We start from the raw sequence: 17865 nt of genomic DNA on the forward strand, positions 1-17865 counted from the left end.
TTGTGTTTGGCTGTGTCTGTGTGAATAGGAATTTTGCAACCAAATGAAAAACCTATAAAAATAAAACGGAAATCAGACATGCGATAGGGCAACCTCGAAGTGAAAGGAAGCTTCAAACTGACTGGCAGGTGGGCCGGAAGTCTAAAAGCTATCGAATCCTTGGCTCTTCCGCCGATGCTGCTTCCAAAAGCTGACGGTAGAAAGCTAACCGCAGCGGAACGGAAAAGATATCCTACAGGTTTTTATCGTTTTCCAGCAAGCCGGTGTGCACATATGGAGGGAAGAAACATCTAGTTACGGGAACGAATGTTCGCTTCCCCAACGTTGAAGTGGGGTGGAAAATCGTCAAAGAGATCCACCTGATTACCGGATTGCGGTTGCGGCCAAAACGGTCGTGTCGTCTCGATTCCTACTGTTGCAAGGAAACTCCCGAAGAAAGGGGGGATGATGGTGATATCCTTACGCCTTGATGACGCCATGAAATCCATAAGGAGTTGATTACAGTAATCCGGGTGATGTGTTTGAAAAATACCCACTTCAGGATTGATTACTGCACGGAAAATCATGGATTTGCTTCTTCAGATAAACTATCTTACCTTTTAAAGTTGGTTCCAGATACCCGGTGTTGGCTGGTACTTTTATGACTATTTACAGGACACATTTTGCCATAAATTGGAGAGAAAAAATCAATCATTTGTGAAATTTTCGTGACGCATGTTCACCTTTGAACGAGTTTCAACACATTAAAACTCGAAAATGTTTGACTCAAAACTGCTTTACGGTAGACCGATAGAGGGCAGAGGTATTTCGAACAGCAAAACGTATTCTTATCAATTGTTCAAGACTTTTCAAGATGGGGTTTTATTTTTCATAAAAGTTCTTTGGATACAGGAAATTTTTCTCTATCTTGTTGAAAATTGTAAGAGATGGTGGATATTTTTTGGAAGTTTTTCAAAAATTACCGTGTTTTTTTTATTTTAACAAAATATACAAATATGTATTTTCCCTATTTTAAGATTTTGACAATATTATTTGAATGAAGAGGATCCAAAATCCAGTTTTTGAAATGAAACTAAAGTAATAGTTTCATTATATTTTTTAAGTTATAAGTATAAATTAGCTATGTAAAAGATTGATTTCTTCACTTTTAGCTATCTCAAAAGGTGAAGCCTTCACCATTTTTAAAATATATGAATTTCATATTACAATTTTTTTTTATTCATTATATGTATTATTATTTAGTCAAATTGTTGAGGACTAAAAATTTATACTTTATTCTTTACAAAAAAGCCATTAATTTTAATGTTTTTTTTCATTTCAATATCATTAAAATAATTCTTCTGACTAGGGAAAAAAAGAAGTGAAAACGTATGTTATTTTTCTCTAAGGAGTAATATTAAATCGCGACCTACGAAACCGTAGATCACAGTTTTAAAACCTGTATATTTACAATCTTGTAACATTTAACGAAACAATGCACAAAGTTTTAAAATAAATTTTTTTCACTTTCCAAATACACAGTTATACCTCGAACGAATCACAAAAACAGTGCTGATAGAAAATAGAAATGATTGCATGACGATTTTGAAATGAAAAAATGACAAAAATGACAAAAATGACAAAAATGACAAAAATGACAAAAATGACAAAAATGACAAAAATGACAAAAATGACAAAAATGACAAAAATGACAAAAATGACAAAAATGACAAAAATGACAAAAATGACAAAAATGACAAAAATGACAAAAATGACAAAAATGACAAAAATGACAAAAATGACAAAAATGACAAAAATGACAAAAATGACAAAAATGACAAAAATGACAAAAATGACAAAAATGACAAAAATGACAAAAATGACAAAAATGACAAAAATGACAAAAATGACAAAAATGACAAAAATGACAAAAATGACAAAAATGACAAAAATGACAAAAATGACAAAAATGACAAAAATGACAAAAATGACAAAAATGACAAAAATGACAAAAATGACAAAAATGACAAAAATGACAAAAATGACAAAAATGACAAAAATGACAAAAATGACAAAAATGACAAAAATGACAAAAATGACAAAAATGACAAAAATGACAAAAATGACAAAAATGACAAAAATGACAAAAATGACAAAAATGACAAAAATGACAAAAATGACAAAAATGACAAAAATGACAAAAATGACAAAAATGACAAAAATGACAAAAATGACAAAAATGACAAAAATGACAAAAATGACAAAAATGACAAAAATGACAAAAATGACAAAAATGACAAAAATGACAAAAATGACAAAAATGACAAAAATGACAAAAATGACAAAAATGACAAAAATGACAAAAATGACAAAAATGACAAAAATGACAAAAATGACAAAAATGACAAAAATGACAAAAATGACAAAAATGACAAAAATGACAAAAATGACAAAAATGACAAAAATGACAAAAATGACAAAAATGACAAAAATGACAAAAATGACAAAAATGACAAAAATGACAAAAATGACAAAAATGACAAAAATGACAAAAATGACAAAAATGACAAAAATGACAAAAATGACAAAAATGACAAAAATGACAAAAATGACAAAAATGACAAAAATGACAAAAATGACAAAAATGACAAAAATGACAAAAATGACAAAAATGACAAAAATGACAAAAATGACAAAAATGACAAAAATGACAAAAATGACAAAAATGACAAAAATGACAAAAATGACAAAAATGACAAAAATGACAAAAATGACAAAAATGACAAAAATGACAAAAATGACAAAAATGACAAAAATGACAAAAATGACAAAAATGACAAAAATGACAAAAATGACAAAAATGACAAAAATGACAAAAATGACAAAAATGACAAAAATGACAAAAATGACAAAAATGACAAAAATGACAAAAATGACAAAAATGACAAAAATGACAAAAATGACAAAAATGACAAAAATGACAAAAATGACAAAAATGACAAAAATGACAAAAATGACAAAAATGACAAAAATGACAAAAATGACAAAAATGACAAAAATGACAAAAATGACAAAAATGACAAAAATGACAAAAATGACAAAAATGACAAAAATGACAAAAATGACAAAAATGACAAAAATGACAAAAATGACAAAAATGACAAAAATGACAAAAATGACAAAAATGACAAAAATGACAAAAATGACAAAAATGACAAAAATGACAAAAATGACAAAAATGACAAAAATGACAAAAATGACAAAAATGACAAAAATGACAAAAATGACAAAAATGACAAAAATGACAAAAATGACAAAAATGACAAAAATGACAAAAATGACAAAAATGACAAAAATGACAAAAATGACAAAAATGACAAAAATGACAAAAATGACAAAAATGACAAAAATGACAAAAATGACAAAAATGACAAAAATGACAAAAATGACAAAAATGACAAAAATGGCAAAAATGACAAAAATGACAAAAATGACAAAAATGACAAAAATGACAAAAATGACAAAAATGACAAAAATGACAAAAATGACAAAAATGACAAAAATGACAAAAATGACAAAAATGACAAAAATGACAAAAATGACAAAAATTACAAAAATTACAAAAATTACAAAAATTACAAAAATTACAAAAATTACAAAAATTACAAAAATTACAAAAATGACAAAAATGACAAAAATGACAAAAATGACAAAAATGACAAAAATGACAAAAATGACAAAAATGACAAAAATGACAAAAATGACAAAAATGACAAAAATGACAAAAATGACAAAAATGACAAAAATGACAAAGATGACAAAGATGACAAAAATGACGAAAATGACAAAAATGACAAAAATGACAAAAATGACAAAAATGACAAAAATGACAAAAATGACAAAAATGACAAAAATGACAAAAATGACAAAAATGACAAAAATGACAAAAATGACAAAAATGACAAAAATGACAAAAATGACAAAAATGACAAAAATGACAAAAATTACAAAAATGACAAAAATCATTTTGGCCATTTTTTTCTCCAATTTCATCATTATTATCTATCAGTTTTAACAGTTTTGTTAGTTTTGAGATTTTCCTCTCTATTTTTTTTTACATTTTGTGAATTCTTATATATTTTCTATTTTCCGAATTTCTTAATTTTAGACAGTTTTTAGTTGCTCGGAACAATCGTTGATTTATTTGAAGCACATGGTTGGGCATCGTTATTTTAAATTTTTTTCCTAGTTTTTATACAGTGAGCGAAAAAAGATATGAATGATTGAAATTCATCAAATTTTTCTTCTACAGTTTGTTTTAAATTGTTTAACGGATATATCAAGCATAAGTTTACTTTTTTGGATGAAGCAAAATATGAAAAAGAGTGCAAAATAAGAATAGTACCACTTATGTTTTTCTACAAAAATCATCTTAAAATTCACTTTATAAAAGTTATGCATTTCTTCAAGGTAAATTTAAAGAAATAAAAAATACTTTTTAGAACTTTTTTATCGGTAGCTGAATTTTGAGACGTTTTCTAGGATTTCAAAAATTCTAAAAGAGGTTTTAAAATATTTTCCTCCAGTGCTTAGGAATTTGACATTTGAGTTAAAATGCGTTTTCAAATTGCCTTATATTTTCATTTACATAATGTGAAATGATTTAACAACGTTATGGGTCAATTTTGAGTTAGATAAAACAGTTGAAAATTCAAAATCTTTGATTTTATACTAGTTTTCCAGTTTCAAGTCGTAGATGGTAGCACTATCTTGAAGTTCACACCAATTCAAGACTCAATATTGACTTTCCGGGTTTATTCAGGCCCATATCCATAATTAATTGTTAACTTTCCAACACAGTTTTTTTTTGGAGATCAGCACCAGAATATACAACCGCCGAAGTTTTTGCTCATCTCAACTTCCGATTAATTGCAAATTATACCAATAACACCACAATAATATCCAATCTGATCCATCATGCAACATAGAATCTATGTTTTATCATTTCACGTTGTGTTTATGAAAAAATTAGGCAGTTTGATAAAGTGTTATAACTCAAATGTCAAATTACTTAGCGCTGGAGGAAAATTTCTTAAAAACCTCTTTTATAACCTTTGGAATACTAGAAAACGTCTAAAAATGCAGTTATCTATTCAAAAAAATCGTAGAAGCATTTCTTATTTCTTTAAATTTGCTTTGTAGAAGTGCATAACTTTTATAAAGTAAATATTAACCCTCATCCGCATTAGATTTCATTACCCTAATCAGCACTTGTGGTGTCAATTTGACACCACAAGCTCAAATCGTTATAACTTTTGGCGTATTAGACCGATTTAAACAAAACTTACATCAAAAGAAACCTTGTAATGTCAGTGAAATATGTTTAGAACATTATATATAGCTAAAGTTACAAGTTTTCTCGTTATTCAGCATGAAAGAAAAAAAATCCTAAAAAACATGCCTCACGAAAACTGCTGTAGTTCATATGTTACACGTTCAAAAATATATTTGCCTTATGCATATGAAAGCTGAAGTTAATGCCTACATCATGAAGACAAGAAATTTTTTTTTTAATTTTTTTTAATGAAATGGTCACAAAAAGTTCAAAAAAGTGGTCTAAAAAACCTACTTTTCATTCGATTGCTAGTAAATACTGTTTGAGCGATGGTAGAGTTTTGAAAAAAATATGACTACAAGATGCATTAAAATTCCAACATTTTGCTGTCTTTAGATTTTTGATGCAACAAAAATTGAATTTACTGGAATTTTTCAAAGTTCACTACTTTGCGCGATTTTTTTACAAATTGAAATTTCATCTGTTTTTGTGGTCCACCGTCAGGTTGTACCCGGATTATCAGTGCTTTTACTTTGTTTGGACCAACCAAGAGTATATTCATTGGAAAGCACATTTAATCTTCATTCTAGTGCGGTGCAACAAATCACGCTGTGAGATATCACAAAAATATGAAAATTATAAACGTAAAATCATTCCTGAATTTCTAGAACTACAAGCAGCCGTCCAGCAAAACGTGTTTGTTTGCTCTCCGAGTAGGTACGGTGGGTGGTGATTCGGGCAGAGAGCGAAGCCGAAAGACGAAATAATGATGCGTGTCGTGAATAGCAAATGCAAACTACTCTCAATAGAATATTTTCAACCAAGAAATGTACGACACGCATCATTATTTCGTTTGTCGGCTTCGCTCTCTGCCCGAATCACCACCCACCGTACCTACTCGGAGAGCAAACAAACACGTTTTGCTGGACGGCTGCTTGTAGTTCTAGAAATTCAGGAATGATTTTACGTTTATAATTTTCATATTTTTGTGAAATCTCACAGCGTGAATTGCAGCACCTCACTAGAATGAAGATTAAATGTGCTTTCCAATGAATATACTCTTGGTTGGTCCAAACAAAGTAAAAGCACTGATAATCCGGGTACAACCTGACGATGGACCACAAAAAGAAATGAAATTTTAATTTGTAAAAAATCGCGCAAAGTAGTGAACTTTGAAAAATTCCAGTAAATTCAATTTTTGTTGCATCGAAAATCTAAAGACAACAAAATGTTAGAATTTCTATACATTTTGTAGTCATATTTTTTTCAAAACTCTACCATCGCTCAAACAGTATTTACTAGCAATCGAATGAAAAGTAGGGTTTTTAGACCACTTTTTTGAACTTTTTGTGACCATTTTATTAAAAAAAATTAAAAAAAAAATTTCTTGTCTTCATGATGTAGGCATTAACTTCAGCTTTCATATGCATAAGGCAAATATTTTTTAGGACGAGTAACATATGAACTACAGCAGTTTTCGTGAGGCATGTTTTTTCAGATTTTTTTTTCTTTCATGCTGAATAACGAGAAAACTTGTAACTTTAGCTGTATATAATGTTCTAAACATATTTTACTGACATTACAAGGTTTCTATTGATATAAGTTTTATATGAAGTTCATAATAATTCAAACGACTTAAATAGATTTTACTGTTGTGGTGTCAAAATGACACCAAAAGTCGGAAAAGGGAGTTTTTTTTGTCCAGGCTTCCAGGGTTCGTCCATAAAAAAAGTAAAGATGCAATATTGAAGAACTTTTGAATTTATTTAGGGTCTCCGAAGAAATTTTTGTATTTTGAAGCTTCTGAAAAAAGTTACAAGCCTTCAAACTTGCAATGGTGTCAAAATGACACCCTAATGCGGATGAGGGTTAAGATGATTGAAAAAAAACATAAGTGGCACTATTCTTATTTTGCACCCTTTTTTCATATTTTTGGGTCTTAAAGCCAATTGCTTCATCCATAAAAAGAAAACTTATGCTTGATTTATCCGTTGAACAGTTTAAAACAAACTGTAGAAGAAAATTTCAATGATTTTCAATCATTCATATTTTAACAAGCAAGACTCATTGTGATACTATTCTTATTTCGCTCGCTGTATGTATTTCTTTTATGTTTAAGTTATCATACGTTGTGACTCCAGAAATAGAACATTGAGATTAAATAATTATTTCAAAAATTTCCATGGAAACGGGATCATAAATTATTTTTCCAGACATTCGAAATCCAGCATTTAATTGCAATTTATGTTACATAGGGTGAGTGCTCCTACTTTGGACCTAGAGCCTACTTTAGTCCTAAAATGCCGAAAATTGAAAATAATTCATTTTGCTGGCATAAAATAAAGATATTCCTATGCACACAATGAGCTCTTATTCTTCCTGAACCCTACCATACCGTTTTTTGCCATTAAAAGTCTTTCTGATAAAAATTTCAACGTTTTTAAAAATGTACCTCTTCATCAGTGGTAAATCAGACAGCTCATTTAGTGGGGCGCGTATTGAGAAAGTAGAGTTTTTAAGGAAAAATCACGATTTTTTACTTTCCGAGCCAAAGTTTAAAGGGAAATTACTTTCACTGTGAAGAATATGAACCATACTACCCATTTTTCCAAAAAATTGTGAAAATCAATGGAAAACTCGGAAAATTTACAAAGGGTCCAAATATAGGAAACTTTCGACTTTGATGTTCCATCTTTAGACCTGACATCACCAAATCTTTGTATGAAAACCAACAAATCAACAATGTTGCGAATTTTTAATTGGGGCATAGATCAGAACCAATATTGAATATTTCCAACATTTTTGCCAGATTTACGCAAATAAACAATAAGTAAGTAAACACAATCAAGTTTCAGCTATCGTTTGCTGATAGAGCTAACAGGGAATAAAAGTGTTTGTGATATTCATAACAGAAATTTTAGTTTTTTAAATATTAAAAAGCTGTTATACTATTTTATGATAGTAATTGATTTAAGTTTACATTTACAATAAATTTGTTTATTTATTTTCGAAAAATCAAACTTTTTATAGAAGTTTTAGTTCTAGGTCCAATGGAAGGAACCGGTCCAGTACCAAAATAGGAACAGTAGGTTCAAAGTTGGAAATTTAAATCATCCATATCTATGCAAATCTTTCAATAATGGCGAAACCCATGTTGAAAATTTTCATTGAAACTTGCAGATAAGATCATGACTTATAAATGATCTTCCTGAAGGATATAAATTTCCCGTCCATTCTTGAGAAAACCTTGATTATTTAAAAACCACCGCTTAATGGGTCCAAAGTAGGGCAACTAACCCTATATGATATTTACGACTATTTTAAAATCATTTTATTCTATTAACAATTTCAATTTCAACAAGTTTTCCTATTTATTCTGGATCTAGTAGATTTGAAATTCTTTAATCATAATTCAAAGATTCAGAATTTAAAAATGTACCATTTGTTTATTATTTAGTCCTATTTTCAATTTTCTTACGGAAAGGGTTTTTCGTTGGCTTCCTGTGGATTATTTGAGCAATAGTCGGTTGAAAGTTATAACTTTTTAGAAGGTCTGTAAAATCTGCCGTCTGAGGGTTATTGAATTTATTCAAAGGAATCTTTATGCATCCAACTATGACTGAAGATGATCCGGAATTGGAACTGGCGAGAAAAGCTTCTAAATAAGAGTTAAAATCTGCGAAAATTTTATTTTGTGGCCCATATATCGCAAGGATATTGAAATGTTTTCCTCTTGATTTCAGACGTACATGAATGTGATGAAATCCGCTTATGTGTTCGTTTTCTAGCTCATTACAATCTGAAGTGGCTTTGTCAAGTCCTTTGACAAGTCCTCTTCTGTTGCTAATTTTTCGGCAAGAAAATATTCCTATGCAGCTAGATATGTGTATCAAGCCAACGGTTTCCTCGAAACTATAAAATAAAAATTTATAAAAAAAATACGTTCAATGACGATTTTGATATCATCCATCATATCGGAGTTATTTATTCCTCTTGCAATCAACTGCAAAATAGAGAAAAAATTTTCTTGTTTGTTTTTTTTTTTAATTCCTTGATTATTTTGAACCCTTTGAAGTGTTCCATAAGGTGCACAAATTTTTGAAATGATTTTTTCCCTTTTTTCCTTTTTTTCAAAAGATACCGAGAGATTCAAAAGAAAACGAGAAAAAACTTTATTTGAATATATGGATTTAACGCCCCAAATCGTTGAAAATCAGTTCCTGATTATTTTGCACCTCGGAAAAATGTGTACTTTGTTGGCTTGTTTAATCTATCCGAGTAAGAGTAATTCTTCAAGAATTCATCAATTGTGAGTCTATGTTCTTGGCCATCAAACTGTTATTAGAATGCAAAAATATTTTTATCCATCAATTTTTTTTTCATTTAATTTTTTTTGGCAAATTTCAGCATTCCCCCATTCGGGGGCGCAATGAGCGAGGTGGTTGGACCAACTGTATCGTGATCTGGTGAATATGGGATGTCCGAAAAATTTCCATGGATCGAGTGAATTTTAGGAATTATGTGCATCAAATATGCCGTGAGGCGAAAAAGTTTCTCTGATGGTTGATGGATTGATGAAAAACTTTTCTATAACCATCAAAATCGACAGCACATCAGAATCGATTCCATCAAATTCGAAATGACTTATAAAATAGAAGCATCTCGCGATCGGCTTTCAAGTTCAGCAGTCGTTTATTGAAAACAAAACTTTTACCCGAGAGTGCAGCACAATACATAAAATACTGTTTCGTTAAGTAAAACTCGTCTGAGTAAAGAAGGAGAACAAACATCCAAAGCATAATAGCAGTAAAACAGTCAGACTTCACTCTAGATTGTTGGTAGAAGGTGAAGGAGTAGAAGACGAAAAACAACATAAATAAAAACAACAAAAAAAGGAACCGGTGAAGCCATTAGCATAAAAAGTTCAGATGTTGGATGAACGTACGGCCGACTTGCCCGTTCTAAATTGGGTCATGAAAATCATCATCTTTCGGTGGTGGTGTTGGTGATTTGATGCTGTTTTTTTTTGGTTTGGTAAAATTGAGAGAAGGGAAAATTGTGGGAGAGCTTTCCCTTGATTGGTGTCTGTGTTTGGGATGCATTTTCTCGGTGGATGCTGACAGATGAGATGAATTTCAGTTAGAATACTGAAGTTCGTGGTGTATTGGGGTTGAGAAAAATGCTGAGTGAGTGCGCCTGTCTGTGGAAACTCTCGTGAGATTTTTTCCTCCTCTTGTGAGAATGAGAATGAGGATGGATGTATGGGGAGAATGGCGAGAAAGGGGGGATGATCGTGAGAGACTTTTCTCGAGTTTCGGGTCGTCGTCATCGTCGACGTCGCCAGCCGTCGTCAGTCGTGGTGCGTTTGTGTGTAGACGACGTGGTCGCGGTGCTCCTGAGGCAGCAGAGTCTACTAACTCTACTCCCTAAACGCTTCGCTAGAGCCAGCAGATTTTTTTTGTGTTTTTTGTGTACTTCCTGTGGTCCCTCACACCCACCAGAGCCAGCTCCTGGAACGCGGGGGAGTGTGGGCGAGTAAACAAAGGGGAAGTGCGCGGGTGAGGGCCAAATAGACCTCACCCGAGTTAGTGTGTACCGAAATTTAGTGGCCACCATATCTCCGATACATCCATCAACCAGCATCAATCCGCGTCGTTGGGATTCGAAAGTGCAAATTTAGGGGACTGAAATCGGTTCCTCTGATTTTTTTCCTGGTGCATTGTGCGAGAAAAGTTCGGGATATTGTAGAAGTGCACCAGAGGGTTTTTTTTTATCTGGCGCTTCCGGAAGCTGAAGTGGTGACCCGCAGTGCAAGGATACAGAGGGAAAAGTTAGTGACCGTAAAAAAAGTCAGCTGGAATAGTAAAAACCTTCAAGAAGGTGGGGCGCTCTGGGGCGGAAATGGCGGACGGCAGGAGCGCCGCCAAGCGTCAGAAGTGCACGTGTGGATTGTTGCAGCTAGCGGATGGGATCCTAAGTCGTTACCAAAGTTTCTGCTAGACCGTGTGAAAATCGCAGTGTTACCACCCACAAATGTTACCAGTAGAGCCCATCTCCCAAATAGATAGCAAAAATTTATTACCAAAAAAAAAGTATATATCGCAAAATCTGCTCAACTAGCAAGTGAAACGTTGTGAAATCTCCCCAACATTGCTCAAAAAAGTTCAGAGGAAGAAGAAAAAATCGAATCAATCAGCTCAAGTGGCAACCAAATCAATCTGTCGGTTAGTGAAAGTTCCAGTGAAAGTCGCTCCACAATTAAAGCGCAGCAAAGTTCTCAACCATAAATATAATAATAATTTCTAGAAAAAAAGCACGCAAAGCACAGACCAGTGGGAGGGGAAATCAAAATGGAAAAACGCTGTAATCCTGGGTGGTTCTCAGCATAGTGTGTCATCTCAAGTCGCTGTCCTAAAGCAACAAAAAAAAAAAAAGGATTTACCGACGGATCCAGTTTGTTTCGTGGCATCGAAGGAACTGACAAAAGAAAGTGCAGATCGACCAGAAGAAGACCCAGGACATCATTAAGGATTACACCTGTCCACGCGGTTTCTCCTTGAGTTGAGTTCATTTTGGGAAGGGCAGTCAACGAAAAACGAGAAAACGAAGGAGAGTGGAAAACCGGAAGTAACCCTATTGTGAGGCACAACCCCCTCCGACAGTTTCCATAGTGTTTTCCTTTTCGGTTCCGGGGATTAATGGGAACGTCTCTCAGCCCGTCGGATAGTTGGTCGGTTTTGTTTTGTGCGAAAACTGCATTCTGCTAAAAAAAAAGAATACCAAGTAAGTACTAACCTTATAAGACTTTGTTTTGGAGTCAATGGCGTGCAAGTTGTTTTAACCACTCGAAAAACATAAATTAAACGCCGTGCACATGTCTTAGAGAAAATAAATTTATTCCATCAAAATCAGATTTCTTTGAAATTAGACATTATCAGGGTGGCTGAAAATGTCATTAGGCACAATTTCAAACACATTTTTAATTAAAAAAACAAGAGCGTCAAATTCGAGTGGAAACTTACTTCCATCCTTTGAAGGATAACGACCTAAATAAAACACACTTAATCTTTTTGCCTGTATTTTCAACAACTGAAAATTATATACCGGATGACCTTGGGACGGAAAAAAAGCTCAGAAAAACAGCAGTCAAACTAACCTGAACGTTCGAAACGGGTTTCTCCTGTGTTTATGGAGGTTTTAAATGAATCACTTGCAAAAAGAGTTTTTTTTCAAAAAAACAACACAACTCACGGTTAGCATTTTCTACTGTTTTCTTAGCGGAACTTTTCATTAATGGTTAGCGATTTGGGAATTGTTATTGCAAACATAAGCAACTTACTTCCTTGAAGTCTTCCTTAAGCCTTTATCATCACACCGTTTGAATCTTCATTGTGTCTCTTTCACACAAGCAGTCACATGAGATGGGAAAGGATATTCAACAAAAGTGCGACAAAAAACGTTTGACAGCTGAGCTTTCCCGTGCTAAAGGACCGTTGTGCGAGTACCTGTGCACTCGTTGAAATTTTATTTTCAGAAGAATGGAAGCGTCCCGAGATGCAGATGAATTTCCATCCTAACTTCGTGTAAATTAAACAATTTTCCTGTGGTTCGGAGAGCCATTATGCCCAGAGGAAAAGTTGTATTCTTAGTGTGTAGGTTAGTTTCAACATTTTTTTTGTTTTAGTTTTATAGGTGAAACTTTACCCAACTGCAATACTTTTTGTATAGAGGTTGAGTTGGAAAGTTCTGCTATGTTCCTGAAATGTTTCTGCTTTTTAAAATAACTACTTGATCTCAGCAGCTTTATAAAAAAAACCGTTTAGAAGGGTTTTTTGAAAGTTAGAATGAGTTTTATGGAGACCATTTAAGTTTTCAATAACCATCCAATCATACTTTGTTTGATACCAGAATTGATAGCAAACTACAGTCTACTATCTATCAGCTACTATCAGCTACTACTATCTACTACTATCAGCTATCAATGCCAAAATTATATCATAGTTTGGTGTTATATCAATATGTTGAAATATGATGCCAAACCACGACCATTGTGAGGCATCGATAGCAAAATGAATGCACAATATGCTATTGAGTTTCAAACAATGGCAAAATGCCTTACAAATGAAAAAAAAAAAACAAATATACCAAAACTAGTCATCATTTATTTATCTTCTTTTTAAAACAAAATCAAAGTGGAATCAAAGTCATAGCATAATTTGGTGCAAAAATCGATAAAAATTAGAAAATACAGACATTTTTGTCGCAGTGTGCAATCTAGGTAAGTTCACTGTGCGGAATTATAATACAAAATTTTAAATAGTCTCAAGGCATGTTAGAAAAATTTGGAATAATTTTGTTATAAAAGTCTAGTCGGGAATTGACGCAGGGAAAACTCCAATCACCCTGTAAGGATGAAAATAGTGTAGAACCTTATTACTTGTTTATTTTCTTTCAAACGGAAATCATTGTTTGGACATCTATTTTTAAGACTATTACATCAACTCTTAAGGGCTCACGGTCGAAATATGTCGTTTCTCTTAACTCGAACTCATCATTCAGATAAAAAAAATCTCATTTTGTGCAAAATGATGCTTCCATTTGGCTTTCAACATTAGGTCTTTAGTTTTCGAAATGGCGTCCCAGCAAGAGGAGCTACGAACAAGAATTTTGTACATGCGTCGTGAAAATCAAAACTACACGCACGCAGAAATAACAAATTCGTTGATGGTGCCGAAATCAACCGTTACCAAAGTAATAAAAGTGTTCGAGGATCGTATTTCGACAACTAGGAAGCCGAGTTCTGGGGGAAATCGAAATCTAGGAGCCGCAGTAACGAACAGAAGAGTGACTAGCACTTTCAAGCGGAACTCCAATCTATCCGTTCGAGATGTAGCCAATAAGTTGAGAATATCATCTACAACCGTGAATGAAGCAAAACGATCCTGACTATCGACTTATAAGAAGGTAGCATTGGGGTAAAAATAAGATCTCGGAAGCTGTATACGACATTGTTGACAAAGATTGATTGCGTGGTTATGGACGACGAAACCTACGCAAAGGCAGACTTCAGGCAGCTACCGGAATTGGAGTGTTTCACAGCAACCGGATGGGGAAAGATGGCAGACATTATCAAGCATATTAAACTAACAAAGTTTGCCATGAAATCTCGTTTGGGAAGCTATCTGTACCTGAGGCTTGTAAAGCGACATTATCGTTGCAGCCGGGAACTTTGTATCATTTACAGCAAGATTTAGTAGGTGTTTGTTGGTAGTCTTTCGATGCGTTGAAGAGCTCCATTAATTCCAGCCAACTCTGCGACAAACACTGTTGAAGGATTGTTCAGCTTGTAGAATTCCGTGTATGAATCATGTGATATACCAAATCCTATACCTCCATGGATGCTGGATTCATCAGTGTATATCGTTGGTGGGTGTCTGTCTGGCCATATTTATTGGCGAACAAAGCTAGTATCACTTTAGATCCCATACCATATGGGATGTTGCGAATTTCTTCTTTCACTGTAAGGTCGAACGTAACGTGATTGCATCTCATGTCGATGTTGAAAGGTTGAGAAAAGAGATTCAGGCTCGCAGATACTTCGATTAAGGCTTCAACTGGCATTTGTTCAAAATTATCTGTGATATGCGGATGCGGGATTCCTGAGGGATGAATTAATGTTCTAAAAGTCAACATTTTAAAGGAGGCACTTCAGCCAGAATTTCAAGACTCTTTGTGCCTGCTGCCTATCGATAATCAAAGGCATCGATACTGGATCGTTTCAAGTTTAATAAGGTGAGTGTCACCGGTTTTTTTTTGATGCAAAACGTGACGTATTCCAATACTGATAATATAGTGGTTCTGAACAAGCATATTAAGGGTTCTGGGTGTGCTCCCCACCATGTACCAGTGATCGTTCAAAGGAAGTGAATCTTGGGTTGACACTTCTGCTTCAAATATTCCACCTGACTTTTCCATTTATATTTTGAATCAAACCTCAGAAAACCCCCAAGTTTTTGGTGGCAAAGAACTTGTGAGACCCTTTTCCCTATGAGTGTCAAATCCAACGTTGATGATTTGTGTTTTCTAGAAAACACTTGGAACCTCGTTTTTTCCGCAGAAAACTCAGTTGATTCGTCCAAGCGGATAAGCCATCTAATGAATTTTTGCAATGGATTTGCAGGTTGTTGGACCAGTGATTGAAACCACAGAATTATCCGCCACTTGCAATAATTTACACGAATTTTTGAGACAATCGCCGATGTCGCTTACGTACAGGTTGTATAGGACGGGGCTCAGGCATGATCCTTGAGGGATGCCCATGAAGCTGATTCGTCTTATCGTAGTCGAGCCATAGTTGATGTGCCTATGCTTTTCTCACAACAGATTGGAGAAGAAGTTTTTAAGGATGGGTAAAAGATCTTTCTAATACAACTTGTTAGAAAGCACAACCAGGGAAACGTTGTCAAGGGCTCCTTTGATGTCCAAAAAGACCGAGGCTCTTGTTTGCTTTCGAAGGCAGTTTGAGCCTGTGATGATAGTAGTCCAAGACAATTCGATGTCCCTCTACCCCTGCGGAAACCGAATTAAGTGGTTGAAAGTAGTCGTCTGCTCGCCCATCCTAACGATTTAGTATAATTTTTTCAAAGAGCTTCCTGAAGCAGGAAATTACAGCAATGGGCCTGTGAAAGTTGGGATCCGCGGTTGGTTTCACGGGTTTCTGAATTGTGATTGCTTTTACCTAACGTCATTTCTGAGGAAATAAGTTTTAAAGGCGCTTCTGGATCTGGTAAGTTTTTCAGCAAACTGAATTTGATACCATCTAGTCCTGGGGCACTGTTGTTACATGAGAGAAGTGCGATGTAAAATTCTGTCACAATGAAAGATATTTCGGCTGGACTTCAGGTATCAGGTATCAGAATGGGGGTAGGCTTAATAGCGGCACGTTATCCAAACATACGGGAAAATTGTGCCTAGCTTTTTTTTATCCAAGATTTCATCATTTACCTGAGAAACCTGAAAAACCTATAAAAGAAATAAATAAATTCAATCTATTTAAGATGGCATAAAGCCTTTCCACTAGGGATTATTAGCATTAAAGCTCTTTTCTACATTCGGTAAGGAATGATAGAATGTTTTTTAAGTTTAATTTCTTAAACTCAGATTCGCTTAAAGCGTGAGATCCCAGAGTACGAAAACGTAGCCTGGCAAATGAGGGACAGTTACATATAAGATGGAAGGGATCTTCCACATCTGATTCACAACTACCACATACTGGAGATTCAGCACGCTGAATGTTGTGCATGTGATAGTTGAGTTTACAATGACCGGAGAGTGCTCTGATCAAGATGCTGCAATGAGATTTATTTGAAGTTAATAAGTAACTCGATATGATTGGAGATGGTTTTTCTAAAAATAATTTAGTTTGACGACAAGTGTCCAACTCTTCCCAGTATCGTTCATGCTGGTTAGAGGACCAAGTTTGAATTTGGTTTCTGAACCAACATGGCGATATTGGGACAGCCGGCTCTGGTCCGTAAAATTCCTTTTCCGACCCAGCTCTAGCGAGTTCGTCGGCGCATTCGTTTCCAAAAATTCCCTTATGTCCGGGTACCCATAGAAGGTTTAATCCATTGCCTTCAGCAAGTTCTTTGATTGCTTTCCGGCATGCGATTACCAGTTTTGATCTAGAACTGGAAGCACTGAGTGATTTGATAGCTGCTTGGCTATCTGAACAGAAGTAAATTGTTCTGAAAATAATCTTCTTTTGAAGTGCAATTTGCACTCCATACATTTAGTATCATTTTTTCAAAGAGCTTCCTGAAGCAGGAAATTACAGCAATGGGCCTGTGAAAGTTGGGATCCGCGGTTGGTTTCACGGGTTTCTGAATTGTGATTGCTTTTACCTAACGTCATTTCTGAGGAAATAAGTTTTAAAGGCGCTTCTGGATCTGGTAAGTTTGTCAGCAAACTGAATTTGATACCATCTAGTCCTGGGGCACTGTTGTTACATGAGAGAAGTGCGATGTAAAATTCCGTCATAATGAATGATCTGATGATTTTGCTACTGTAAACAGTATCCGAAACGGAAGTTATAAATGATGAGTGTTGCAAAATAGAACATTCAGATTCTTTCGTGGCGTTTTTTTTCACTATTACACTAGGTTTTTGATTGAAAAAAACATATTTTTATCAAATTCCTTGTGTTAACCAGATTTAAGAAAAATAAAATATTTAAGACTAAGCCATCAAGGTCACTAATCACACTGACATGACACTTGGAAAACAAACTTAACCATTTTGAGGCATTTTTTTTTTGTCAAATTTTGTAGATTTACAACACCGACGGAAAAATGCTTAGCCAGATTTTATCGTTTTTTTTTTTGAAAGTTGGGTTGTACTTTCTAACTGGGATAGTTTTTCTCAAATCGATCGATGCGCACTCTGGAATCGTTATTGCGTACTGTTGGAAAAATTATCCAACAAACTAAATCGAGTGTCCAGTCAGTATGGTCAGAGTGGTAGAACAATCATTTTCCTTACTCAATATGTTT

The 17865-nt window shown here is 34.1% G+C and overlaps 1 protein-coding gene across 5 annotated transcripts in view; it reads left to right on the forward strand.

The window, feature by feature from the left end:
- Nucleotides 1–10688: 10688 nt before the first annotated feature.
- LOC129740513 (serine-rich adhesin for platelets) overlaps nt 10689–17865 on the forward strand; it is a 420359-nt gene continuing 413182 nt past the window's right edge. For all 5 annotated transcript variants that reach the window (XM_055732213.1, XM_055732228.1, XM_055732220.1 and 2 more), the window contains exon 1: nt 10689–12097. The gene's annotated coding sequence lies outside the window, so the exon portion shown is untranslated. The remainder of the gene's footprint in view (nt 12098–17865) is intronic.

This window comes from Uranotaenia lowii, chromosome 1, assembly GCF_029784155.1.
Source record: "Uranotaenia lowii strain MFRU-FL chromosome 1, ASM2978415v1, whole genome shotgun sequence".
In the NCBI taxonomy this organism is placed as follows: Eukaryota; Metazoa; Arthropoda; class Insecta; order Diptera; family Culicidae; genus Uranotaenia; species Uranotaenia lowii.